The sequence below is a fragment of the Pezoporus occidentalis genome, unplaced genomic scaffold (assembly GCF_034315485.1).
Source record: "Pezoporus occidentalis ecotype Australia unplaced genomic scaffold, CSIRO_AGI_Poc_V1 ctg12, whole genome shotgun sequence".
Classification (NCBI taxonomy): Eukaryota; Metazoa; Chordata; class Aves; order Psittaciformes; family Psittacidae; genus Pezoporus; species Pezoporus occidentalis.
In genome coordinates this window covers 352,629-376,073 of record NW_026912994.1, presented here as the reverse complement: position 1 = coordinate 376,073, position 23,445 = coordinate 352,629, and positions in this window count along the sequence as shown.

Here is a 23,445-nt window from a genome sequence, read left to right as displayed (position 1 = left end):
ATTTCTTGTTGGGATTTATTGCCTGTTTGTCTCTTGTAGTCCACAGATTATACTTATCAGTAAACAAAGACCTATCTTTTATTGTAGTTTGTGCATGGGAAGAATGATTTTTTGCTTAGCTTAACATCAGACAAGCCAATTTCTGAGTATCCTGCACCTCTGGTTTGTCAGTTCATGGGATGACATGGCACCCCTGTTGTCATTGTTGAGGGTCTAGTTGTATTAAGTATTACAAGTTAGTATCTAATTCGTGAATCTATGATGGAAGGTATAAAAGTGAACAAATTGTGATGGGTGGCTTGGTTATCGCAAGTTCCTTAGGATTAATATGGTTTGGGGTTCAATTTAAACTCAAAATTAAGAAAAATGTGGTTGATTTCAGTTTCAGGAGTTCTTTTCCTATGATCAGTGTGCAAGACTGTGTGTCAGGTAGGGAAGCTAAACAGGGAGATAATTTATCTCTCTAATAAAAAAGAACCCAGAATCTTTCTACTTACCTACCTACACTGGTTAGAGCAGTTACCCTCTGAGGAGGAGGCATTTGCATGGTGCCACATCCTTCATACATGTTTCAGTCATACCAGATAAATAATACATCCCTTACTAATGTCTAAGCAGGATGATCTTTCACCCTTTTGCTCTAGTCTCCAGGGAGCCATTGTAGTTACAGTTACAGTCATGCTCTTCTAATTTTTGAAAAGGTTAACACAGTTTTATCTTTAATAGCTGCTTGATCATTGCAGAAGCTAACAAGTCATGTTGGAAACATTAGTCAGGGAGACAAGGGAATATATCTGGATATCTTACACAATTATGCAGAGGGTTATTCTCTTGCTATTTTCACTACATTACCATGGCTGGTATTGAAATTACATATTTATTAGGGAAGGGTATATGAGGTTCAAGAAGCTTTGGGTGCCAGCCAGCAGTGGAGTGTTTGACTCTCAACTCCATCTGGTCATCTGCTTGTCCAAACCACCTTGTGAAAACAGTGTATTGTTGCTTCTTTTATGTTCAAGGATCCCACGTTAGCACTTCATTTAAAAGGTATTGCCATGTTCACTGCCATAGTGATTTGGTTAAAGGAGAGGGCACTGTTAAGTAGATAGCCAAATGAAACTATTTTTTTTTTTTAAAGAATGTACCTAACTAAGCATATGCACCTGTGTGTAAATTTTCTTTGATAGATGAATTCAATTTTTTTGTTAATTTAAAAAAGTAATCTTGACAGTTTTCCCATGTATCCTCTCTGACCATATCTAGGAAAGCTCTCCATCTCTCCTGCTTTGGTTTTCATCTTCTCCAGATGGTCTGGTCAGTCAGGACCCATGCAATGACTTGGAAAATCAGAAGCTGTCATTTCCTCCCTGCTTTCCCAGCTCAGCATTCAAGGGTAGCTAACTAACTAAATTTTGGCTGAATATACGTTAATATTGCAGCATCTTTGTTAACAATTTTCACTAAAAGTAGTGTTTTAGTGGCAATATTTGTAGATAATTTCACATAAAACTACTATCATATTGTATTTAAAGTATTTTAGTGGCTTAGCATTACTACTGGACAATACTAGTTAGCCACAGTAATTGCCTGAAGATTCCATATTACATTTAAATGGGGAAAAAAGAGACTAATGAAGTTATACAATTAGAGTAATCATAGCTAATGGTTAAATAAGGATGTGAATTGTATCTATGGAGCTGTTCTGGGTTCTGTGTTGCCCTGGATTTAATAACACTTAGCTGAATCTTAAGAGCAGAAGCTTAAGAGAAAGTAAACGTTCCCCATCTAGAGCTGATGACCTGAGAATGTGCAAGATCTTAAAAAGATTAAAATTCTAGCTGAAAGCCCAGCCTACATTTATTATAATACAGTTATTGCAATAACATTTTGATTTTTACTGTATTATCTGAAATGTAATTAGGAAAAATCTATAGAAAAGGTAAAAGAGGCACAAATAAAATTCTTTAGTTTGCAGAATTTCAGGAGAGGTTTCTGACCTTACCTGGGGATATGCACTTGGGGCAAACCCAAAGATTCTGTCTTGTGCTCACCTCCTGGTATGCAGGGTGAGAACCTGACATTCCCAAGCAGATCTACAGCATGGAAGGTGCCTGAAACATTGACAACATCTCAAAGATGTTAGAAGCATCTTCACTAAAACTTCTTAGATCAATACCACTAGCTGAGAGAGAAATGCTTTAGCTTGAGGTATCTGGAGGCAAGGCTGTAATGATTCTGGGCAGTTTCGCAGCAAAACTAATGGCCAAACCAGAGACCCGAGGAAAGAAGGTACAATTGATATTTTTGAACATTTAAAGTGAGATCAAGTTATGAAATTTTGAGCTAAAGCTTAAATTTATGGAAGATACTGTTTTTTTTCTAGCAAAAGCACTCTCTTAGTTTGGTTTATGTAGACTTCACTCTCATATTTTGCAATGTTGCAATGCTGTTTGATGTAAACATGGGGCAATGTCTCGGTTATTTTATCAAGAGTGTCAGACTAAAAATGAATGTGTCAACATGAATAAACCTAGAAGAAATCAAGAGAATTGGACAATTTCCAGTTGACTAAACTACTAGTAAATGAGAATGCCATGATAGAAATATTTAGATGTACGATGCAGAAAACACATGAAAAGCTAAATGATGACTAAGTTTTTTAATTATGGGACTTGAAGGAGGTACAGCAAGCATTGCTTCTCACACAGACTTGTGGGCCTTCATAGCAGACCTGTAAAAAATGTTTCAGCTTTCAGGAGGCCCACTGAGGAGCTGCACACTGGAGGTGGGTTTGTATCCCATGTGCTTTTGGTACTTCCTTGGCAGAGAAGGCTCAGCTAGCACCAAGTTACTTTGGTTTGGTTTTGCAAGGAGAACATACTCTCCAGAAGGATTATATTTTTTTTATTTTCTCTAGGATGTTTTGCCCATCACTGTAATGCTCAAGGACTTCAAAACACAAAAACTTCAAGCACCTTTTATCTTTTCTAATGTTGATAACAATTCGACATTCTGGCAGATAATGATGTATACATAATTAATTGTATCAATGATGTTTAACTACGTCTGTAACATCCATGGTATCCATGATCTTGTGATCATCAGTGAAGAATCAATGAAAATCTGGCACCAAATTACAAAAGTGGAACAAAACCCAGCTCCAGAAGAACTAAAATGGAATGATGCCAACTAAAACTGCTGCTGTAACTTGTGATAGGCTTGGCCATAATACACCACCTAAATCTGTTTGTGTATCCACTGAGTTTAACCCCAGTGTGATGAGATACAAAGCCCAGCCTGCAGAATCCAAAATAACAACTAAGGTAAATTAAATAAGTGGCTGCTTCTGCCTTTCTCAACAGGGCTGCTGGCACAACAGCTCTGGAGCCACCTGAAACTTCTACTAGAGAGCAGAACCAGTGCTGAGCAGCTCACAGCCAGAGAAGAGAATCTCAAAAACTGTCTGCAGCTACCAAGACTGTCACTAAAATGGCTCTTTCAACCTTTCAAGTTAAAAAAAAAAAAAAAAAAGAAAAAGAAATAGGAGCAAACTTCCAGCAGATGTAGCTGTCATTTAAGATTAAAGCAAAAAGCTGTTACAAAACCTTCTGATGTGTGCAATCACACTTGTTTCTACCAAAGCAAAAGTAGCAACATCTCTTAAAATATTTCAATTAAAAATACAAGAACAAAGTGCACCAACAGTAAATATATCAAGACACAGAGTAGGAAAGCTCCACAATACGTCCACACATGCATCCTATAAGCAACTCAAAGCCCTGTCCTCAAGGACCAAGAATCCCTCCAAGAAATCGTCTGCTTTCCTTTTCACAAAGCATGCTGAAACATGAAGTCATAGATGTTCCTTCTGACAAGAGGAAAACATACCTGCTGTAAAAGTGAGAAAAATATAGAACAGGAATTGTTAACAAAACCCACATCACGAAGTGTCAAGTCTGGGCAGAGGAAAGCTGCCAGAGTCCTTGGCCCAGGATCAAGTGTTTAGAAAAGAAGCAAAGAAAATAGTTGTTTTAGGAAAATAGCCCCGTTTCAAACCAAGCAGTCATCCTATCTAACACAAATTAGTAGCACTTCCAAAAACAAGCCTCCTACTAACCTGGAAATAAAGTAATCTTCCCATATCAATCTGTACTGTGCCCAAACACTCCACATGTCCCCACAGCCAAATGTGTAAATGGTACAGATAGGGCCTTGTGTCACCAGGGCCTTTTTCACCTTCTCAGGACCAGGGCGAATTGAAGGAATAGGCAATTGCATACACTAAATGGGGATAATTGCTTCCAGGTGAAAGAAACTTATAGTCATATGCAAAATCCACTTCTACGCAAGTAGAGCCAAGCTGTCTCTCTCTATTTATATGGGGATGGGGTGGAAGGGATTGGGTGATGCCAGGTGGGAGAAAGGTTTCGTGGAAATGTGTCTAAACTCTTATGCATTTTCCTTAACTAAAAAAGAAAAACCCCATAACTTTTTGCTCAGATTTATATTTCAGAAATATCTTTCCTCTTTCATGTGGCTTTGAGGTATCCTTCTTTAAAGCAATCTCCTATGCTGCTTCCGCCACACACATTAGAATTCCTTCCCAAGTAAGTGAAATATTAATTTTTAAGGGCCTATCCAATTATTTATATTTTAAAAATCATCTTGGCTAATCACTGACAAGCTGCATTGTCCAACAAATCAGTTGAGTCCATATTTTTTAAAAGTACTATACAATCAAGCCATTTAACCAAGCATTTTGTGTGTCTCAGGACAAAACAAACCTCTGTCAATAAAATTACAAGGCATATCACAATCTACAGCAGATGGTTTATTGAATTCTTTAAATATATTACTCCATTAGCATCAGTTTATGTCACTGTTACACTTCAGGTGAAATCTTCTTCAATGAATACCAGATAAAGGATGGAGTTGCAGCAATAGATTTACAGTTATGGATTTAAGAGGTCTCCACTGTATTCACATTACTTTATTATCATTTAGCACATTCTAATTAAAAATAAAAAGACTTCTTCCCTCTGCTTTCTTCCCTTGTGCAATTTGAAGTGATCTAATTCGAAAGAGAAAGAGCAAATGACAGATCAAAAGAAAATGTTAGACTATAAATTACCTGCTTCCCTGGACATATGGACTATTCATTAAGTACAAGGTTGAATGCTAGTTAAATTCCTTGCCTGTCAGGTATGCTAATTTACCCAAGCCACTTTACACATCATGTAAGATATTCCCAAGGTGTGATTTAGGGAATTGCTTCTCCAATGGAAGTTCCCAGAGACTCTCCAGCCACATTTACGCTGCTACAGCAAAGGCTTCCAGTCACTTGGAAGCACCACCCCCATGTTTAACTTTTAAGAATGGGAAAAAAGTCTTTGTCCAGGAGTCCAGTGCCCAGATGTGGCTGTATCACCCTGCCTTTCCAGCACAGCCCCGCAGACCTGCCTGTGCAACCACCAGCTTGGGCTGCACCAAACACAAAGCAAAAGTCCTGGTTTTGGGACAGTAAAGACAGTAAGACATCCTTCCAATGAAGGTCCTTGTGGAATGGCTCAAGGGAGGAGAGGTGCAACTGAGGCATCAAAAGCACATCTGCCTAGGCTACAGCTGGGACCCAGGGAAGCTGGCTGAGCCCAGACCCCCTTGTGTGCAGATCAGGAAGGTAAGCCCAGGTAAGTGTCTGCTCTACCTTTACAATTAAAACCCTCAAATTAGCTTAATGAGCATTGTATCACATCCCAAGAAGGTAAGTAATCTCAGCAGGAAAGATAACAAAAAATTCACTAGGAATAGAAATGAGAGGTGTATGGAATTGTCTTTCTCTTGGAAAGACTTGAATCTACCTATATGGAAGTGGCACCAGTAAAATACGTGGCTCCCCCATCTCTGAAAGTGTCCAAATATTTAAAGACAGCCTGTGTCCAGCAGTGCTCCTGTTTTCTACAGTTAGTTAAGGTAGGGAAATTGCATTCAAATAGAAATGGTATTGCAGAGAAACTGCTTTGCTGATAACCTAAAAGCATATTAACGGGAAGTGTGTAACCCATACCCTTTGTATATTGGTGACGGTTTGTAGTTAAAAAGAAGCACATAACCTTGATGTACATACAAAGCTGTAAAATACCTACATCAACATACATTTTATTATTTCATTTTTAAAAGGCCTATAGAATTTGAAATATTTATGGAAAATTCACAGTTTGGCAAAATTGTATTTATTTATGGGTGAAAGTCCTGAATGCTCATAGTTGCATTCTGTTTTAAAATGTTGATGATTCTTAACATTCACAAAAAATAAGAATCCTAGCAAAACCCTGCCAAAATCAACATAGCCTTCTCAGCAGAGCTGAGTGAATACAATTTAGAGTTCTTCAGCGATATTTAGCACTTCCCAGGCTTCTCTTCATCAGGGACTTGACAAAGTATTTTGAACCACTTGCTTTTTTCTGACTTAGATCTTGTAGGAAATTAGCTTAATACTAGTTCATAATGGCAAACCCCTCTGATCCTGTTTTATTATTACTGCTCAGATCATCATTCACATCATAAGTAAAGATATGGAGCGTTGCTTCTGAAAATACATTATGCTGCTAAAATACTGTGCTGTTCAAAGCTACCTTTGCGTTGCTGGAAAGAAAGGAGTGGTGTTGAGGCAAGGTGTCTCAAAAAGCTTTTTCTGATGCTAAAGTGAGACACAACAGTGAACTTCCGGAAAGGTGCATGACTTGGTGCTGGTGTCCAGCTTGCACTGGTGGATCAGGTCCAGTGGTATCCTGTGCTTTGCTGGTACTGAGCTCACTTTGGCAAGGCATGCTTTGCTCAGCATGAAGTAGAGAATGCATAAATGTAACTAAGGTTATAAGAACAGGGACAAAGGCAGTCTCACTCCTCACCCTCTCTCCAGAAGTGTCAGCACTAAATGGCATAGTCTAAGGAACAGGAGATATTGCCTTAGACTAGATTTTTTTCTTTAAGGTCTTTAATAACATACCAGAGACTCAGGCTAAAATTTTTCCTACTTATTAGACAGAGACAGATTAACATTGTACTTCGACACGTTTTTTGATGGGTGTGTTTCCAAACTGAAAAGCACACTGTTAAAATTTATTTGGGTTGTTTTCCTACACAGTAAGTTTACCAAATGGAAGTTCACTCCTGTGACAGAAATTTTCTGTTAGAATTTTTCACTTTAGTCATTTTAGTCATAATGAAAAATAAGTTATCCAGCTTCAACTGGATAGGCACATCAGAGAATAGATTTTAACTATTAAGCAAGAATTTGGTTATAGAATTCAGTGTTCTCACTGTCATTTTTGTGAAAGACACCACTGATTAACCATGTTGTGTCAGGAGTCACCAGGCAATTTTGTTAGTAACAGCCTTAAAACTTGCTGGTTTGTTTTTTTTGTGGGTTTGTTTGTTTTGTTTTTTTTTTTCTGAGAGAAGGTAAAGCAGAATTTTTGTCTGGAAAAAAACACAGTATTGTTGTTTGTTCTCCTAAAGAGCAGTCCTTAGAGAGAAATTGTCAGATAGTTGAGAACTTGTTTTTTCTCCATCTTTTAAGATTTTATTCTCCATCTTTCAAGTCAACTCCCAGGGCAGAATGGCTTTCTCGGTACTGAACCATGGTACATGAGTTAAAGTTTTCGAAAGAATAGGTTGTGGATTGCCTGCATATGAATTTTCCTTATTATGACATTGATGTGTATATGTACAAAGTAAGTTAAATTCAGACTATAGCCAGACTCTGCTTCACTGATTTCTCCTCCCTGTCTGCTATTCTCAGAGCCTCTAAGAGCAATTCCAGCCCTCAAATGTACATGACTTATTAGAATGATATTGAAAGTCTGGCCAATTAGTGACAGAATAAATCTGAATTAAAATGTCCAATTATGAGGATTTTTGGTTACTGACACTATTTGCAATCACTTTTGTTTTATCTCAAGAAGGAAATCATGCAGTGGGTTTGCATGGCTTTGTTTGTATATAATTGATATTGTGTCTTGTTGGCAGTGGGTACAGAAGATTTACAGCAGTTGGAAAGATAAGGGGAGGAGCCAGCAATTCACACTTCAGTGTGAAATTCAAGCTACATTCCCATAAACATGAAATATAAGGATGAGGAAAGTATTTAAATTTATGAATAGGGAATTATGTTCTCCCTCTCTAAAACTCTTGTCATTTGCTGTAGCTAATGATGGAATGGTTTGTAAATTTACTTTGTGACTGAAATATAGATTTAAAAAATTCTGAGCTTTTAGAATATCAGAGTTGGATGGCAATTACAATAAGATGCAATTGTCAATTATCACAATATATCCATAAAGACAAAGTCATTAAGCAGCAGTGAAACTGCAGATAGTTTGAAAGGTATCTAAATATTTCTAAATTTAGCCCAATTAAAATGCTAGACTAGTGCAAAAAAGAGTGTTTTAAGGAGTCTGGGGGAGGGGGGGAATGAGACTAGTGATCTAGTAGTCTGTGCTCTGTATAAATAAAGCTTTAAAGGTTCAGAGACAAGAGACCTTAATTGAAGTCCATTAAAATCAATAAAGGAATAAAAACTAGACAGAAATAGAACAGGAAGGAATACATGCCAAGGGAGTTTCAAAGTACTGATTGTACCAAGGGAGTTTCAAAATACTGAGTTCCCACCTGTAATTTCTACTGAATTAACAAGGGCTTTTCATGTTCAAGAACTCAGGAAATCTGTCTGCTGTTGAATTTTGGCATGAAGTTCTTCTCTAAGGATGGTATTCCTCTGACCTCACTTAGCCTTTGATTTCACCCCTGCTCCTCTATTTTTCTTTTTTACAAGGTGTGGACTATAAATAAGTCTTCATGCTGAACCACATTCTTTCAGCATTGCAAAATTCCCTGATCTGCTGCATTCGCTTCATCTGAAAGGGCAGAGAAAAATACTTGTGTCTGTCCCTAGGACTGTAACCCTGTGAGCACCCAGTATCTCTAAAAATGTAGCTGTCATTCAGAGAATACCTCTTTCCAACCTGTCCTCCTGCTCCTTGTGGCTATGAGGATCCTGAGGAGTCTTGTCGAGGTACAGGGAATATATAAGAGCACTGCTAATCTTCATGATCTGAATTCATGAGCCAGGCTTCAGCAGCAAAAGTTTTTAGTTTTATTTTAGTTTTATTTATGTTTTCCATCTGTTTATTCAGCTCGAAGTATCATTTACAAGAGTTTCTTCCCATCTATGAAGAATGCCACTTTTCCCATTCAGGGAGATCCATTTTTAGATTCTAAGTGTTGAAGCTTTAAGAAAACATTAACTAGCATGAGATTTATAAGATATAATTAAATGAGATTATATTCATATACCTTAGGGGAAATTACCCGTCATTTGCCTAAATGATCTTTCTATTAAAATAACAAAAATAACCCAACCAACTAACAAACAAACAAACAAAAAACCCCACAAAAAAAAACAAAACAAACAAACCAAACCAAACCAAAAGATCTGTAGCATACGCATATAGTCATCTTCTGAATTTACAGTGCTTTGGTACCTAGATGACCCATTAGTGATTATTGCTGCAGCCAGATAGTGATTATTTCAGAAAAATCACCATATTTGCTTATAAACTGCAAAATACACATAATATCAATATCCTATATTGGCCAGATTAACCAGCTCTTCTTCTTGCAATATAAGTGGTAGCATTTATTTCAATATAACACAAAATTAAGTTAATGAAAAAAATAAAAGAGAGAATGGGTCAATTGAATAGTCAGGAGGCTGCACAGCCTGCACCGCACCACTTTCTGCTTCATTCAAGACAGGCTGCTGTGATAATTTTAACTCTGCCTGGTCAATGATAATGCAAAACGGAAGCCAAATGCTGTACACCTTGTTAATGCCAGCAGTCCCACTGAACCCCGGTGTTTATAGCAGTTTCTGTACTACATCAACCAGATGCCATGAAATGAAGTAGGATAGTCCATTAATTTCTTTTAGTGCAGGACTCGCAAACTGGTAAGTGCGCCAACAGATGTGCTGAATAGGGGGGTGGGAGGTTAGAAATGCACTTGATACTCAATATCTACAAAACAACTCCAGTAAAAATTATCATTAATCAAAAAACAGCCAAATGTATTTTTTTTTGCAGAGGAATATTTTCCGATAAGAAATCAGCTGCTAAAATGGTTGCCATAGGTAACATGGAAAAGGCTAGAAGCTTTCTCCTTTCAAGCAAGATGTTTGTATAAATTGGCTAATGAACAAAAACCCCAAGATTATTTGGCAGCCACCCTTAAAAGAAATTTTAGGCCCATCAAACAAAGAGATGATGTGTTTTTGTGACTATGAGCGCATTTTTAACTCAGAATTTCCTTTACTTTCATTTGATAGACTAATTAATTCCCATTCATATTGAAGTAAATGATTCTTTGCAGCATTCACTGACTAAGTTCTTATGGGATAAACATAAATAAAATTTATGGATAACTAAACCCAAGTCCTTGGACTGCTGAGAGGACTGTCTTGAGATTTCAGCCTTCAATTTCTAACTTCTTAAAAAGTCCACAGTAAGTAATGATGCTCAGTATATCAGCCTGATACTGCCTCTGCACATTAGTGCTGGTTAGATGGTGTCCATAACTCTTGCAATGCTGAAACTCACAGTAAAAACAAGTACCATCATGAGGCTTTTCTCCCTTAATAAAGATGTTTCCGTAAGTGTTTCCCATAAGCTTATATCAAACGAACTTGTATAACAAAGTAACCATTTGCTCAACACACTCTGAGGAGCAGAAAGGCAGTAGTTTCAGTGATCTGAGCTGCTCCTCTGGCTTTCTTTCTTTCTGCTATCTTACAAAACGTAAGACAAAAGTTGGCTTACATTTTATAAGTCACAGGAACTTGTACCTATGTATTATCCCAATTAAGCAATCTGGCATTTAAAAAATATTAGCAGGAGTGAAGTTTACTTTAGTAACATTCTTGCAAGGGCTTGTCTTTAGATCTTTAGGCAAGGACATAAAAAGTAATACTTATTAAATAAAAGTAACGAATATCTATTATAATATGTACTAATTGTATACTTCCCTTGCCTTTGGGCAAGTAAACAGAGAGGACCTGACTGATAGATACTGTGATGGTGTGAGAAATCTGCTTAAGAAACAAAAGCAGACAGGTTTTTAAAAGAAACAAGCAGGCAAGCAAAGCTACATTTTCACTTAGAAAAAGAATTAAAAAAAAAGAAATGGGAAACAGGCTCTGAAAGAACATTTGTTCTTAGCAGATAGGCAGGCATTTAGAGAATATCCAGACTACAAGGACATTAAAGTAAAAACGAAGCTATTTAAAGAAGAGGACAAAACATTTCAAGAACACATTTTACATAATGAAGAATTCAAAGAAAAAGGAGGAAAAGAATGTTTTTTAAATACCATTTTCAGTAGTAGCTTAAAGTCCCTAATCAAAAAATGAAGCCTTTATACAGAGCACAGCAATTATAGCTATAAGATACTGTATATTAGTTTCTTTCTTTGATTCTTTCTTTTTTCTTTCATTTTTATTTCTGTTTTTCTTCCCTTATTTCTGCATTTCTTTCTTTTTCTCTCTTCCTTGCTATCTTCTCTCTTGCATGTGCATTTTTTTTTTAATTTTGAATAAGTTATTCCTAGAAAATTTTAATGAACATTTGAAGTGAATGATGACATAGTGAAAAGATGTGCAAAAAGCACTGTTTACTTGATTTCTTAAAGGCTGTAATACAAACACTTTCTGAAAGTGTGTTTGAGCTTTGCCTGTGAATAATCATATTTAGGAACCAATTAGGTAACATGACCACTGTCGTGGTTTAAGCTCAGTTGGTAACTCAGAACCACGCAGCCGCTCGCGCACTCCCCCCTCCCCTACCTCCCCCTGCTCCTGGAGGGGTGGGGAGGAGAACTGGAAACGTGTAACTCCCACAGGTTGAGATAAGAACAGTCCAGTAACTAAGGTATAACACAAACCACTGCTGCTGCCACCAATAATAATAATGATAAGGGAAATAACAAGGGAAGAGAATACAACCGCTCACCACCCACTGACCGATACCCAGCCTGACCCAAGCAGTGATCTAGCCTTTCCGGGTAACTCCTCCAGTTTATACACTGGGCATGACATGCTGTGGTATGGAATACCCCTGTGGCTAGTTTGGGTCAGGTGTCCTGTCTTTGCTTCCTCCTGGTTTCCTCTCCTCCCTGGCACAGCATGAGACTCAGAAAGTCCTTGGTCAGAATAAACATTACTGAGCTACAACTGAAAACATCGGTGTTATCAGTGTTGTTCCCAGGCTGAAAGTCAAAAACACAGCACTGCACCAGCTACTAAGATGGAGAAAAATGACTGCTACTGATGAACCTAGGACAACCACAATGAGACAATGTGCTTTGTCACCTGCTAAACTATATTTTATAGACACAAGCATGTCTCACAGAGGGCTTAGGTACCAAAGTGATTTGCCATCAGAGTTCTGACAACAAGGCAAAAAATAGGAAATTATGTAGGTGAAAAAATGATTATATGTAGGTGAAAATATGATTATATGTAGGTGGGCTCTATTTCCTGGGGCTGCAGACCCTGAAATGGAGCCTATGTTTGTATCACCCTCATCAGGAATGGCATGATGATGATAAGATGTCTAATAATATAAATAAGTCCATATTTAACTACTTGCTAACAATGACTACAACCAAGCATTTCAACATTACACATACATCATACAGACCTACAACAAAAAGTCTGCGAAACTTTAAGCCATTATTCATTAGAGTGTTCTAGTTTGTCATGCTCTGTTTGACATTGTATCTCTTCCTTTTTTTTTTTTTTAAGTTACATATTTTTTCATTATAAACAATTGGGAATGAAAATGCCTCATTAAAAAAAAAACAAACAAATAAATAAGGCAGAAATTGTTGGGGTTTTTGTTGTCAGAACTTAACAAAACATCAAAATCACAAAAATAGAAGGAACTTTAAAATCTTTTACCACTGTCCAATTTGGTTAAACAAAGCACAAACACAAGAAAACTGTGGATGGAAGCAGAAAAACTGCTGTTGTACAATTTAAAATGTAAAGAAATGCATGCACATGTCACCTTTTTTTTTTTTTTCCCTAAATGAATCATTAAATCATAGAATAATCCATCTTGAATCTCCCCTCTTTTAGTTAAAAACCAGTACCCCTCGTCCTACCACAACAGTCCCTGCTAAAAAGTCTCTCCCCGTCTTTCTCATAGGCTCGTTTTAAGAACTGAAAGGACTCAATAAGGTCCCTTGGAGCCTTCTCCAAGCTAAACAACCCCACTCTCTCAACCTTTGCTTTGTGAAATAGCACATCTTGCTAGACATATCTGTATGTCATGTTACCCCAAAAATTTTCTATAGAAGACAATCTAGACTGCTGCAATTTTTTTACATGAAAATAGTTTCTGTTTTTCTGCTATTATCAGGGTAGATGAGTTTTTTGATACAAACACTAGTTTCTAACATGGGCAACAGTATAAACAGCTGTGAAGAAATATGAAGCCTCAAAAATTATTAATGCCCACTGCATAATTTCCTTTTCAAGTGAAACCTTAGAAATATTTTATAAAGCTGATACACTGAGCTTTTAAAAAGGCACTGCTGAAGACTAATCGTCCTCTATCTCTTTCTTGTCTGTAGCTTTGAAGTCTTCCAAACTGTTCATTTTCATCAAGATATATGAGAGAAAATGGAAGTTTTTAGATTGAGTGTAAAGATTGTTGGATTACAAATGCCTGAATACACTAAATTATTGGGCTTTTTAGGCTCACCTACATAACCATTTCTTTTATTGCTAATTCTACCACTCTAGTAATTAAAGATTTAACCAGAAAGAACATAAAACCATTCCTTGAAAAAAACTCTTGCAAACTGTTTTTTAAATACAACTTATATGTTTGTTTTTCAGCAAGATGCTTGGTATAACACATTTTTACTACAAAGGTGTCAGTCTGTATCTTCGTCTATTGGGAAAAGACTTAAAAAAATAATTATATTGCTTTAGTCTTTCCTCAGGCCTTAGGAATCACCCTCATTTCCATTTCTTTTATGATACCTGAAGTCCCCCCCCAAAAATCACTTATGACAGAAAAGGAGAAGAAAATTAGAAGATGTTTTCTTTTAGCTTCTGTGGGCTACACCTTAAGTAAAAGTTGCCTCCATTTTTCAACCAGGAATCATTTTCATTCTGTTACCAATACAGACAATTTCACTTATTTAGGAAAGACATGATTGGTTTTGACAGGTCATTGCAGAGGGTGCACCAAATTGTGTGCAGCTCCCAAGCTCTGTCCCCTAATTCCCCCCCCAGAACATTAAATTTCTGTTTTTCTAGCCAGTTTGATGCTGTTGTCTACTCCTGAGGAGATCAATTTCCTTGATGCCAGTAAATGAATGAATGAAGACCCTGCTGTGTCAAAAATCGTTGTGGGATACTGGTAGGTCACACTAGTGGAAAGGAAAGGAGCCAGTGGGTGATTCCTACAGTTAACCTTCACACATACATGTATGGGCCTGAGCAAAGGAAAATGACACATAAACCTAAGCTGTAAAGGCTTCTCAGGAAGCCTTTCCATTGCTGATGGAAAGCAATCTTTCACCACCAGGTCATTGGTTAGAATCTGTTCAAAAACTGTAAGAATAACAAAGGTTAAAGGATTGAAGTTACTGGAAGACAGAGTTTTAAAAGCATTTCCCTGTCTTTTCTGTGTATTTAAAAAGACAAACAGTAATACCTAAGAGCACTTAGTAAAAACTTCAATGAAACATGAAGAATGTCCTTTTAAAACTACAGAAAACTAAAGTTAATACATCTCTTAAATGCTCAGGTAACCTACTTCTAATGATAAACATGGCCACATTATCACAGGAAATAAAGGAGATAGATAGATAAAAGTTGAGTTAGAAAATGTACACTGCTTATAATAACAATGTATGTTAACAAAAGTAATGTATAGAAAGTAGTGATAATTAAAGTAAAAATTAATTATTGATGTATGCTTCAGAAGATGATCCGAGAACTGAATATATAGAGGAGTGGTAGATGTAAGTAAAATAAATATTCATGGTATAAAAGTAGTATATGCTGCAAGGTCACCCAGCCAGCATATCAGTTGCACCTCACACTTGAGCATACACTTGCCAAAACATTCAAACGCCATCGGCACTTAGACTGGAAAAGAAAAGACTACTAGAGATTGTCTATGAAAAATATTAGCCTAAGAAATAGGAACACCTTTAGATATGCCACTGAGGATACATATGAAAAAAACCTGCATGGGTATCCACTTAAAATGTTTTTTTTTTTTACAGGAAATCCCAGGAAGTTAAAATGCGGTGCTTTTTCGGGCTGTTTCTCTTCTACTCATTCAATGCTTACTATCCACAACATTCAAAATATCTTTAGTTATAGAGTTGGTTATAATCTTGTCTTTCCAAAAGACTGTGATTGCTACATTTTCTATACTGTTATGTCTGTCTTTTAGTAAGATTATTTCTGAAGCATCTGTCTTAGAGAAATTTTCAGAATGTCCTAGACACGCTTAACCTGGGTAACACCTACAAACTGCATCAATTTGGGTGGCACATGTCATGGCATATACCTTAAAAAGGAAATAAGTTGTCTAATTGTAGTTACACATTTGAGTCTACATGACTGGGAAACAGAAATCTCTACTTTTGTTTTGGTGCCTTTGGAGATTCTGAACTTTATGGCATTTTTAAATGTTGCCAATTAATTTTTTTGGAGAAAGAATAAACTTCCCATGTCAGATGTTAGTAAACTGATTAAGGTACTTCTGTAAGACATGCAGTTGGTAGGAAATTAAGCTCATATAGGGACCTTTGCATAACAATACTTCTTAAGCTCTTTTCCTAATTGTCCTGGGTTCAGCAGTAGCAGTCATGTTTCTCCTTCTTGGTAGCTGGTGCAGTGCTGTGTTTTGACTTCCAGCCTGGGAACAGTGTTGGTGATACCGAGGTTTTCGGTTGTTGCTAAGTGATGTTTACCCTGACCAAGGATGTTGTAAGGCTCATGCTCTGCCAGGGAGGAGGGGAAGCCGTGAGGAAGCAGAGATGGGGTGCCTGACCCAGGCTAGCCAAAGAGGTATTCCATACCACAGCACGTCATGCTCGGGGTGGGGAGTAACTGGGAGTTACCCGGAAGGACATGGGCTCGATTGCTCTCAGCCTGGCACCACTCACTGGGAGTGAGTGAACAAGCTGTCTGGCTAGGGTTTAAACCACAACACTAATGTTCAATAATACGTGTTCTCCACATGCAATAATCTATTCCACTAGTCACCATGTTGAAAAGTTATTAATTTATACCTCTTTTTTTCCATTAGCATGAGGTTTTAATGTTGAATCCTGAACTGTGATGCATGGCTTATTGGATAGATGACAAAACCCAGCATGGTAATTAGCAAAGACAAGTATGAGGGAGCAGAATCAAGCTTTCTTGGCAGCTAAATGAGTGCTATGCCCTCATGGATGCATTTTCTCGTTTGCTTGCAAAAAACAGGTGCACTATTTCCTCAGTTGAGTCTCAGAATTTAGGAGCAAATGTGGAGAAGCCATTGACAAGTTTCTTCCAGCACAGAAAGTTAATTTAATTTGCTAGTAGACTGGTTTTCATGCAACAGCACCATGACATCTGACACAGTATGCTTTCTTCTGTGACTTGTTTTCACAAATTCTTACACAGTGGTTTGCTTCATTCTCCTTAATAGTTAAGTTACCTAGTGAGATAAAGTACTCTCATATCCCTTTAAAATATCCAGGAATAATTAACCTTGAAAATAAACTTTTGCTCTGCTTTTGGAAGAATCATTAAACAATAATGTAAACAGTAGATTTTTAAATTAAAATTAACTGGGGAGGCAATTCTGGTATCTGCTGAGTTCATAGGATGCCTTGATAGCATTTCCTAGTTTTGCTGGCATTTTACTACTGTGTCTCCCTGACCCTCACTGAACTTTAGCTTTATTTTGGAAGTTGTGTTGTTGACAAAGATGTTCCCAGCAAACTGAATTTTCATCTCACTTGCAGATATTTTCTGGCTGCTAGTGTCACCTTGTGCACTGCAAGAGCTTGTTGTTTGCTGCCTTTCTTATCTCAAAATTGTGGATCAGGGAGCAGGGTGGGAAACATACATCCTTTAATTTTTTCTTTGGGAGCTCCCTGCTCTTATTTTCCCATGAACCTCACTTTTCCAGGAGCAAGCCAGATTTTGGAAGGTATTTCCACTCTATTTCAGAGGGATGATCCTTTGAAATTTGGATCACCATTACTGATGATGAACATCCTCTGTTCATGGAGTGACCGGTACAAAATAGTGCTTTGATGGAATCAGCCTATAAAGGATCTGCTGGGGAAAGGACCAGTAGAAGAAATACCAACACCAGAAACTCTAGATTTTGTCTCCTTTTGAATAGTCTGTTCAAGAGTACAGAAAAAGCAGGTAGATAGATAGTAAAAAGTGGACCAAAGAGATAGAGCTGTAAATTAAGATGTTGGAAGCGGTGAAGCATGATGGGTTTATGAAGTCTGTGTTAGACAAGTGTAATGCTTGAAATGTAGGAAAAAAAAGGACACATACTAAAAGAGTGGTTAGAGCTGGGCCTGTATTTAGAGCTTAGTGAGGGTCATAAGGTGTTAATAAGTTTCAGTGTCTCAAAGTGTGAAAACTGGGTTTCAGGATCTGAAACAGGAGAGCTCACACATACCCCTAAAGGGAAAATAGAGGACTTATCTTCCATAGTGCATTTCAGTGCAACAAAAAGACAAATATTCTGCCAAACCATGTCATGTCCAAACATTTGCAAAGGCACAACAATGAAGGCACTAATAAAAGTAAGTATCTGTTAGTAGCATAGCTCTCCTGAAAATGCTACTGCTGATTTCTTTTTGAAGTCTTGGATAGTCAAGACCAGAGGCAAAGTCAGAAAAAATGGATACAGTTCAGGCATCGTGAAACAATTAGGCCTTCATCCCCAGTCCAGTAAAAGAGTAAGAAAAGACCATATAAACTCCATATGGGGAAGTTCCAGCCTGGGTTAGAAGATATGTTAAGATACCAATGGTAGAAGGATAAAAGGAAATGACTAAAAATTGTATAATGACATGATTATGAGAAGTGAGGTAAGCATATGCAGAAAAACTTGCCTGCAAAAATATCTAAATGAAACATTACTGTATTATGAAAACTACTTTCATAAGATCAATGCATATTTTAGCTGTCATATATTTTTTTATGGTTATCCAAAACTTTCACTTTCAACTTGTCCTTTGCACCTACAGTAATAATTGAAAATAAACTGGTGTTATTCTCTTTTACCACCTGCTTAAAGAATGACATTCAGTTCTGATATAATAAACACAAAATATATAAATAATATGATTGGGATTTTAATTTCATTTAAGAAAAAATATTTTGTTACTTGAAAATTACAGTTTTCAAGCACCAGGTCCTTAAATTTCTGTTCAGATGATTTTAATGGGAATCACATTGGACTACTGCCCTGCATTATAGGAAAAAATATGCTCCTAAGCGTCTTCATTAAAATTGCAAAAAACACTGCAGTTCAGATAAATCTAAAAAACTTAACCCTAAGTAACCTTGCCATGACTTTTCATCATGGCGTATTAGTTTAAAGCACATATTGAACCCAGGCCAAATCAATACTTGATTTAAAAAGGAAAAATAGTGAGTTGTCTAAAACTCTAGAGGTGTCAGGATGTGTAGATGTCTTTTTTCCAAGAACCACCTATTGCAATAATGGAATTTCTACACTCAGCTATGTCATTGAGAAAACATTTGATTGGCATTTTCTACAGTCAGAAAAATAAGCCCATAAAGAATGCCTTAACATAAATTCTATTAACACCCTGAGAACTACAGCTGTATTAAGGTCATTTGAATAGCAGAATAAACAGGTGACCATTTTCTGTCTTGACATCTCAAGTCGCATGATTTGATAAGGGATGAGTTTTCCCTTTCAAACCTTCCATCATCAAAAGTGTACCTTACAGAGACTGATCTAGTGAATTTGCATTGAGTTCAGCAAAATGTTTTCTATTTTCATCTTTTGTTTATAATACGAGCTTTTAGAATGGATTTCTAAGAATACAGCAGTTTTTGCATTATGTGTTTTTGTAGCTTATTCTAACATCTCAAATATTTTATTTTGAAATTTTATTTTTATGTCTTTTCCAGTAATGTTAATAAATATTAACATTATGTTAAGTAAAATTTTAACATTAAATGAATGTTAACTATCTGGATGGTTTCTAGTCTGAACTACGCCTGCAGCCATCAGCACTATTGTCATGTAACAGCTATCAATACTTGGGAATTCTTGGAAGAAAGTTCAGGTTTTCTTCCTAATTTCTCCTTTACACATTTTTTACTCTCAGACTCACTCTGTGGCCTTTTGGGAGAATATTCTCCTTTCTGGACATACATGTTACAGCGCTGTGTCCATGGAAACTGCAGTCCCAAACAGGCAAGAAAAGCAAAACAGCCATTTTTGCCTCCTCCAACACCCAGCACTTAGCCCCAAATGATCTTCTGCACTTTCCTTACCTAAACTACCTTTTTTTTTTTTCCCGAAATGGTTTATCTTTTATCTTAGTTTTCAACTATTTTTAAAGGTATAAAGATTGATTACATTCTTCCCATTTCTTTTTTAGCTGCCATTTGTCACTGTTGTAAAAACATCAAAATGAAGGCTACTTCTATTAAATGGAAAACACTATAATTCCCATGCAATTTGTCCTTGTATAAGATAAAAGCAAGAAACAGCCTTTCCTCCATGGCTAGATTTGACTTCCCCACATAAATCCACACCTTCACACACCCCACCCACACATCATTTCATACTTGCTGCAAAGTTAGTGAAGTGCTGCAGACTGCAAGCAAATATTTCAGAAACAATTGCACTTATCTTGTGAATGGCACCCTCTGATTAGCTTTCTCACAATCAATCAACATTGATATCTGATTCACAAAAGCTCAATTATGCCTCTGTACAAGCAATTAGATGGAGACCTTAAAAGAACAGATTAAAATGTTGAATACGTGGAGAGAGTAATTTAAAAATATTAAAAGGAAATTACTTTTTAATATCATGTATTCATCTATTTGTAAGTTAATGAAATTAATGAGGCACGAAATGAAATGGAAATTCCACAACTTTGCATTTCTATAGTTAGCTTGTTTGCCAGAAGCAATCCCAGAAAAGCCATATTTACTCCAGTCTATTGCTAAAAGTAATAAATAGTCTAATTGCAAGGGTATTTCTATTACACATTTTACCTTTTTTCTCTCATATAATCTACAAATATCCCAAATGTCTCCCTGAAGGAATCTCTGCTGGCCAGCATGACGCTGAAACCCTACTGTAAAAGTGTGTAAAGTGACCCTGGAAAAATTGTGCATTGTTAGATTGTTTTTTCCCTTCTGCAAACAATATCTGCTCAGCTTTCCGTGTCAACATAGCTTTGAAATGTATCATTTGAAGAACTGAAATCTGTGGCCTAAGAACTGTGAAAAAAAAACCAACCCTGTTTTCAGAAGGTATCTGTGTACTTGAAGTATTTTTGTTTTTTTTTTGTACTGCTATAGATGGGGAAAGATTTGTTCTTGTCTTTCATCTTAGCTTGGAAAAATCACCACAATCAAAATAAATATAAGAAATGAGCTGAAACTCAACCTGCAGTTCTTTTGCAATCATTGAACATCTATAAATTTTGATCAAGCACCCAAGTTAAGGATGACTTCCAGTGGCTGATTAGACCAGGTATTCTAGCAAGATAACTGGCAGCAACCCCTGTTGCTGACATTTTCTTGATCCTTTTCAGCCTATGAATAGTTTTTGGTAGGCTGCCATCCTCAACCCCCCTTTTCCTTAAAGAAAAATCAATTGTAATTCCCAATCCCAGCTATGGGACACACTAATACATACAAGAAGTTAATATTTACAGTCTTAGAGACATCGGTTTGGTTATGTTGCTTATAGCTAGTTTTGCTGTAAGCAGGATCACTTATCTGGGTTAGGGTGGGCTATGCTAGAGCATAGGAGGCTCCAAACAGGCAGTACCAGAAAGTCTTTGCTTCTTTATGTCCTAAAAACCCTTGGCAGTGAGTGTAGACACAGATTGAGGGGATAAAAACTGACAGCACTGAAGTGAAGCACAAATGGTAACCGCCGCTCCTGAAAATTCTCATAAATGTTAGGAAGGCTATTAAATAAAACCTTATTCAAATAGGTATTAATATTTTATAAAGATCTGAACCTCAAGATCTGATTTGGGGTGGATGGAATTAAGAAACTTGGGGTTTTGATAAGCAAAATATTACAATTCCTCACATGTATCAGAGAACTACAGAGGCTGGCTGGGCAGAAATCATAGAATCATAGAATAGTTAGGGTTGGAAAGGACCTTGAGATTATCTAGTTCCAACACCCCTGCCATGGGCAGGGACACCTCCCACTAAACCATGTCACCCAAGGCTCTGCCCAACCTGGCCTTGAGCACTGCTAGGGATGGAGCATTCATAGTATCATAGAATACCAGGTTGGAAGGGACTTCAAGGATCAGTTTGGACTTTCTGCCTATGTCCTTAACCTCTAAAAAACCCTCTAAAAATCTGGTCAGAGCCCTGGTGACTGTTAATGTCTTTAATATTGAATGTATATGTTATCAATTGTAGAATGTAATATAGAAGTAAAGAAAGAATGGAATTTTTAAAATTCTTCAAGCTTCCAAGCTCATTTCCTGAAGAATTTGAAAAAAAAGCAAGTCTGATGCTACTGCTCATGAAACTCATGGGAATCACTTGGTTGAATCTTAAGCTCCTTTGGGAACACCCTTAGAAAGAACAGGAAGGGGAACATGCAAAGCTGAATCTGAATTATTATATCTAAAGTAAAAGGGATCCAGTACAATTGTTCAAAGAAAGTGACATCAGTAGCCTTTAGCTCTTGTGAGGAACAAAATGAGATGAAAATTTTGAAAAAAAGTAGGAAAAAATACATCAGCGGTGCTGGTGTCCCAAACTAATATAACACCAACTCAGAACGTATGGTGAAAAACATGAAATATTTAATTAAAAAGTTCCTGTTGTCAAGAAGTATTTTTGTCAGCTATATCTCATCACAAGCAATTACTGTAGTATTAAGCATATAACATAACAAATGTGTCATTTATTGTTATGAGAATCTATGTAGCTTAAAGCTCTATTTAATAATACCAAAGTGCTGATAATAATGAATAAAGCAGCAGCAGGAAGCTTGTGAGATGATTCTCCCTCTTGTCCTGCCTAGAAGAAATCCATCTGGCAATTCTGGATCTCAAAAGGCACTGCTAGGGTTCAGCCACATAGGCAGTCACTAAGTTGCATCATTTGGGTCTCACCCCATCAAACATGAACGTTTTAAAGCTTCTCTGTATCAAAGTGGGGTGTGTGAGCAGCTCCTGCTGGACACTTGCTGTCAGTCCCCATCCTTGGAAACCAGGATGCAACATGGGCTATTGCACGGCTTGCTATAAAAGCATCTTTTCCAGGACCTGGCTTCTTCTCTTATTTTAACAGCTTACGTAGTTGAAAAAAGGCTGCCCATGGTTAAAATAGCCTTTTTTTGATCCTCCAATCTAAAGCTTTTTTTTTTTTAAATGCCTCACATTTAAAAAAATGATTCGTATAAAAGGATCTTTTGCTTTTTTTTTTTAATTTCAAGACCAATTTAAAAATAACACCAAGATCACTGTCAGCAGAGGAGTTAAGTGTTCCGCTTGAATTTTATCCCAAAGCAGCATGGCTATGTTTCAGGTCTGATGGTGGTCATGTGTTTGATGTGCTTGAATTGTCACCAAGCTTTAACAACTTTATATTATTTCTAAACAAAATTACACCAGTGGCAGACTGCATGGACTGTATATATATCAAAGCATCCAATCAAGGGCCAATTTTAGACCTCTATCCAGAATTCATAAATTCTGCATAAGTAGATTCCCTGACCCATCACTACTAATTCAGCTGTGAGCGTATGTGTGTAAGTGCTTATGTAAGTAAAATAAACAAATAAAGTAGCAGATGACATTATAACATTATTAACACTAAAATAAATCTTCAAAATAAAATATGGATTCACTACATATTTATCTGAACACAGAATTTGGCCTAAGATGTTAAAAAAAACCTTTAAGCATATTGATAATGCACAGCATTAAAATACTTAATTTTCCTATTTGCAGCAGACCACTAGCCGTACCTGAAATTTCAGGCTTTGCTCTGCAATTAACTTGAATTTGAGAGGGTTTTGGAGCTTACTGGAGTCAGTTGCAAGACAAAAATATGCTACCAAAAGAAGTCTATTACTGTATATTTTATTT